Raw genomic sequence first — 6,586 nt, 5'->3', positions numbered from 1 at the left:
TCAGACTTTATTTTTGGGGGGCTCCAAAATCACTGCAGATGGTGACTGCAGCCATGAAATTAAAAGATGCTTACTCCTTGGAAGGAAAGTTATGACCAACCTAGATAGCATATTAAAAAGCAGAGACATTACTTTGCCAGCAAAGGTCCATCTAGTCAAGGCTATGGTTTTTTCAGTGCTCATGTATGGATGTGAGAGTTGGACTGTGAAGAAAGCTTGAGCTCTGAAGAACTGATGCTTTTGAACTGTGGTGTTGGAGAAGACTCTTGAGAGTCCCTTGGACTGCAAGGAGATCCAACCAGTCCATTCTAAAGGAGACCAGTCCTGGGTGTTCTTTGGAAGGAATGATGCTAAAGCTGAAACTCCAGTACTTTGGCCACCTCATGGGAAGAGTTGACTCATTGGAAAAGGCTCTGATGCTGGGAGGGATTGGGGGCAGGAAGAGAAGGGGACGACAGAGGATAAGGTGGCTGGATGGCATCACCGACTCAATAGACGTGAGTTTGAGTGAACTCCGGGAGTTGGTGATGGACAGGGAGGCCTGGCGTGCTGCAATTCATGGGGTCGCAAAGAGTCAGACATGACTGAGTGACTGAAGTGAATGATTTTGAACTTTCATAAGTAATGAACTTTTGTTGAAAATATTGTAGATTAAAAAAAAAAATTGCTCATGGTATGTCTTACTGTCTCCCAGAACAGCAGTAGTTAACTAGTTTGTTGAGACATACTGACATACTGATCATTGTGAGGTGTCCTATGGCAGCAAATTAAAATCATTTAAATACTGAAAGTTCCAGAATGATTTGTTCTTTTTAAAGTTAGAGACAGTTCTTATCATGTATTTGCTTCTTATGAAGTAAGGAAGTAGAGAAGTGGGTTCAATTATAGAAATCTGAGTAAGAATTGTGCATGACCCTTGTGAATACCCACAGGAGGATGTAGAGGCAAAAAAAGGCCTGTAATACTCAAATTATAATTTCTGTTCATTAGAAATCATCTTACAGTATGATTCTGTGAGGATGAAATTAAAAGATCATTGAAGTAAAATCTAGGTGATATGGAAAGGTTCAACTCAGTGCATTTTGAAATACTTTGAAGCAGGCATAGCAATTTTTGGCTGTTAGGTTGCTGCTGGCAGTTGGTAATAAGGGCTTGTACATATATAAGGTGCTTCCCTTTTGGCTCCGATGGTAGAGAATCCACTTGCAGTGCAGGATACTCAAGTTCAATCCCTGGGTCGGGAATATCCCACATAGAAGGGAATGGCTTACCCACTTCAGTATTCTTGCCTGGAGAATTCCATTGACAGAGGAGCCTGGTGGGCTAAGTCCATGGGGTCACAAAGAGTAGGACACAATTGAGCGACTAACACCACAACACACATGTAAAAGTGGGCTTTATGGGTTTTGGTATCTACTTGTCTTCAGTTTATTGGGACTGTTATGCTATCTGTATTGGTTTCCACAAGCATTTTTTAACATCATTCCATTGTGGTCTCCTGGATCATGTATCCGAGATAGTATCACTAATTTCCCAGGTGGCCCAGGTAAGTGAGCTATAGAGCCAAGTGTTAGAGCTGCTGGTCCCACCTGCTAGGAAATTTCTCCTCTTTCAGTTTGCACTCCATTCACCTGAAAGGATAATGGGGCCTTTGCAGAAAACTTAATCTGCTTAATACAGAAGGTGTGATTCTTTGAAAGAATCATTCTCTCATAAGCTTTCAATCTCCTAGACAGAAGTATTTGATTGCATTTTTTAGCTGTCTGTTATTGTATAGCATTAGTATACCAATGGAGTTTTATTGGGGGGAGTCCATATGTGTCTAAGGAAAGTCGTATCTAATTTTCAGATGTAAAGTTTATGTATAAATAGTATGGTAAAAGATCCTTCTGGCTTGAATGGAGAAGGTACTGCATCTGTGCTGAGCCTGAGAGCCCAGACAGGCCTGTTCACTTCCTAATTATGTTACTTTGGGCATCCTCTTTGTGTGACCCATGTAAGTGATGTGGAGCTCTTAGGAAAAAACATACCATGTAAATCTTCAATACTACTTTATTTTCACAGGTTAGGTGAATCTCGTTACTTTATTATAGAAATAAGAATTCCTGCTGTCTGTCTGTGTTACAACAGTCTTGGGTTGGAAAAAAATCTGTTGGTCTAGCTAGTACTTAAGAATGCCTAAAATTTTTAAACCACAAAAGTACTCAATAATTAAGTTTATGTGTGATTGATATACTTTGCCATTATCAGTCTTAGAGCACTCCAGAGTTCTTTATTTTCTTCTCCTTTTGGTCAAAGAATAGGAAAATGTGACTTCCTGCTGTGCCCTGCTCTTCACAACTGCTTGCCTTTACTGGCTAGTATTTACTTCAGGAAATGATTCCTGCGTGGGTCATCACCAGTGGGGAGGGTTCATCTTTCACTTAGCCCACATAGGCCTGGATGGGGGAGATTTCAGAAGAGCAGCAACAAATCTGTTTGAAATCTGATAGGGTGAGTTTTTTGGGTCTTGTTTTGGTTGAGGACAGTTTAAATTTTTTTTTTTAATGGAAATGACAAGTATACAAAGGATAGTCTTAAGTTAAACCAGAGGTAAGGGAAAGGGTTCGTCTTAGTATCAGATCAGATCAAATCAGTCGCTCAGTCGTGTCCAACTCTTTGCGACCCCATGAACCGCAGCACACCAGGCCTCTCTGTCCATCACCAACTCCCGGAGTTCACCCAGACTCACGTCCATCAAGTCAGTGATGCCATCCAGCCATCTCATCCTCTGTCGTCCTCTTCTCCTCCTGCAAAACAGCAGAGAAAGCATAATTTTCATGGAGTATTAGATTTGGAAAGAAATAATAGTTTATCTAGTCCAACCTCCTACTGGTGAATAAACACTCATTTTGTATTTATAGAAAAACCTGTTATAAGTTTGAAACAGAAACTTGGATTTGAAAATGCTTCATTGCCTAATTATTTTTTGCTTTTTCTAGTGGAGGTTTTTCCCCTGGAGCTAAATTATATCTAAACCTTTATATCTACAAACATAAATATATTTACATCTATGAGGTTTTTATACTATTGAACGGATCCTAGGTAGAAAGGGAAGGTTTTTACTTTGGTCGGAAGTCATTCAGGTGAATAGTTGTAATATTTAAATCACTATTTGATTTATGTGCACAATAGCTTTATTTTTTTTAATTTAATTGGAGGCTAATTACTTTACAATATTTATTCATATGAATCAGCCATGGGTGTACATGTGTTCCCCATCCTGACCCTCCCTCCCCATAAAGTAGATAAAATTTTGCATCTTTGCCTAATAGTACCCTACAGTTTCCGTCAGGCTAGTGCTTGTTTTACTTGCTGTGATCACTTTCTGCCACAAATATATGAATATGTAAGTGTGTTTGAGTGTCATGCCCAAATGCTTTTAGAGTTATGGTTAAATCTATTTTTTTGGTGTTTTCTTGTGAATTTTTGTTCTTAGCTGTTAAAAATTAAGGGAGGAATATTTGCCCCAGTTTGGTTTTATAAGGAACCAAAGGAATGATCTTTGTTGTCTTGAAAAAAGAGCAGTTTAAAAAGGATGTTCACTAAATATTGTGAAATCATCATTCTACCCAGGGAGCTAGGTTTGAAACTAGACTGTTGCTCTGACTTGCAGAGGAAAATGAGAAGTTTGTGACTGATTATCCTAGAGTTCACTGTGTAAAGTGTGTCCATTTTTACCTTCATTACTGGTATCATACCACATTCATATAAACTCACCAATAGCATTTCTGTTGTTATACATATCTGTTACCGTCACATGCATCGATTTCAGCAGATAACCATAGATAGCAACTTTGTATAATGTTGTATTTCCACAGTGTGTATTGTTAGCGCAGCCATTTTTTATGGGTGGAGACTTGATCATCATGATGTAATCAGCATTGGAAAAAAAAGAAAAAAACATGAGATACAAGAAGGAAAAACAGCTACATAACTGGCTGAGTGTATTTAATACATTTAAAAATAGGGTGCTAAAATGGATACTTCTTACTCTATGAGTCCTGTTTCAGAGATCTGAAAGCTGTCAATGCTTTGTCCATTGATGTAGATGTCCAGGTCAGTCCTGTCTGGGCTCTTGGAGACCAGAGGAGTTTGAAATTCAGGAATAGTCTTGTCAAAATTCTCCATCTTGATTTGATATTCACCTTTGGAGCCTTGGGTCAACAGAGATGCAAAACAGCGATATAACATGATCTCGGGAGGACAGGTAGGATGTCCTCCTCTGGCATGTTTCTCCAGTGCCTTCCTGCGCTGTTGAAAGGAACACAACTAATTCAAAGTGGGAAGGATTTTCATACTGGAGCAGAGTAGCCAGAGGACTTGATGGTATAATAGAGTGGTAGTAGGTGAGTGGAAAGGTAAAGAATGGACATTCCTCAGAACTGATGCCATCAAGGTGGAAGTCCACACTGGTCTGGTAGAGTTTGCCGTTTCCTGATAGAGTATAGCTGAGACCCGAACATTGGTTAGAGGGCTAGGCTGAGTGTTGGCCACTTGGAAAATGAGATTAGGTTTACCATCTAGGTGAGCTACTACTGCTAAGTCAGTAAAGCAAATTGAGGAAGCTCGATTTTTTGGCCGGGCAATCTTCGCCACAAAGGCACCTAAATTAGAAACCATTGAGTTCTTTTTTTAGAATGAACACTAGAAATGTCATTACTTTTTCTGAGTGACAAGGATCTAGCAAATTGTTATACATTTCTTAGTGTCATGCCTGCCAAATAAGTCAGGAATTGAACTTGTTAATTTCTCATTAGCCTGAAGCGTTTTTCAAAATAGTACATATATTCTTATTTTAAAACTGATTTCAAAATGGATAAGAAAAATTCATTTGTCACATAGAGATGTAAAACTTTCGAAGTTTGTTAGGATGTCAGAGTCATCATTGCCTATATCCCTACCCGTGCTTAAAAAAAAATACAACAGAAAATAAATGCAATTTAGTTGCCATCAGATTACTTAAAGTTGAAATAGAGATTAGATTCATAGTAGAATGGTTTGGGGTAGGGAAGGGACCAGTAGACAAGTGGTCCATTGAAGAACTTTTAACTTTGAAATTTATAGAAACCTTTTTTCTTTTAAAAAGGCTCTGGCTCTAAGGGGATTTCAGTGTATGCTTCAAGTGCATCCTCCTTTGAACCCCACCCCCACCCCCACAACTCTAGATCAGGGTTTCTTAACTACTAATGCACCACAGATATTGGCAGGCTGGTGAGGTCTATGGACCTCTTATCAAAATTATGCTTTAAATGCATTAAAGTAAAATACATAAAAGGATACCAAATATATATATATTTTTTTTGCTAAGGATGTGTATTCTTGTTCTCTATCATGCAATACTGACTGTGGTGCTCTGGGCTCACTAGTGTTGAGTAAATGTTGAAAAAATGAACTCAGGAGAAAATTCTAACCCAGTAAATGTTTTAAAAAAAGAACAAATTCTTCTGCTAGGTAAAATGACAGTAATATGCATTGAACATATTTATTCACTTATTTAAGAAAATATTTAGCTCCTTTGAAAAATTCCTTTTAGATTTTTTTATTCATATGTTTTTGGCTAATATAGAATCAAATTTTTAAAAATTTCTCCAGTTGTTTGACCCTTGACTCTTTCTTCTCAGTCTCAGGCATTACTTGTCAATAATGCAAATGAATTGTTCTGTAGTATGATTGCTTATAACTGATTATACCCATTCCAAAATATTCCTGTATTTTTTTAAAGAACAAAAACAATTACTTGTGATAAAAGCCTCTAGCATGAGGCCTAGGAGCATTTGTATGGCAAGGAGGGTGATTGCACTTGGGCCGTCACCACTGGGGATCATGGTGCCGTAACCAGTTGTGAGCTGTGTCTCCAGGGAGAAGGTGAATGCCGCTGTGAAACTGGTGATGTACTTGACACAGATAGTGTGGTTTTCAGGTGGGGCATCATGATCCAGTCCCCGGTCACCATTCACCTCAGCTAGAACATACCAGAGTACTGCAAAGACAAGCCAGTGGATAACAAAAGAGGCGGAGAAAACCAGCATTATCTAGCGCCCCCACATGTACATTAGGATTCCCCAAGCGTCTCAAAGATACGCAAGACGTCCTGAAGCGTGCTGTGACCATCCTTGGTAACCATCCTCTGAGTCTCTGACTCAGGAGAGGAGCAGTAACTTTGCAGTGACTGCCGTCCATCTCAGGCGATAATGCTCTGAAATCGAGAGTGCATTAGTAAACCCTTAACTGTTTCATAGTTAATATTAATAAATCCTGGTTTTGTAATGTTTTTTTGGAATGCTTCCCCAACTACCCGGCAGGCTTTCCCAGTCTGATAGCTCTTTCTGTTTTCAATAAGGGAGCATTCACTGACTTAGTCATTTGTTTGATAGCTCATCATGGATTGCCTTGAGATATCTCTTACTGGTTCCTTTATGCTATGCTATGCTAAGTCACTTCAGTCGTGTCCGACTCTGTGTGACCCCATAGACGGCAGCCACCAGGTTCCCCCATCCCTGGGATTCTCCAGGCAAGAACACTGGAGTGGGTTGCCATTTCCTTC

At 39.2% G+C, this 6,586-nt stretch overlaps 1 pseudogene; it reads right to left on the bottom strand.

Moving 5' to 3' along the window:
• Nucleotides 1-4,585: 4,585 nt before the first annotated feature.
• LOC104986403 lies at nucleotides 4,586-6,222 on the bottom strand (annotated as a pseudogene).
• Between the last annotated feature and the right edge of the window lie 364 nt (nucleotides 6,223-6,586).

Source organism: Bison bison, unplaced genomic scaffold (genome assembly GCF_000754665.1).
Source record: "Bison bison bison isolate TAMUID 2011002044 unplaced genomic scaffold, Bison_UMD1.0 scf7180017864068, whole genome shotgun sequence".
Classification (NCBI taxonomy): Eukaryota; Metazoa; Chordata; class Mammalia; order Artiodactyla; family Bovidae; genus Bison; species Bison bison.
The sequence above is the reverse complement of the archived record's forward strand: the minus strand, read 5'-3'. Positions and strand labels throughout refer to the sequence as shown.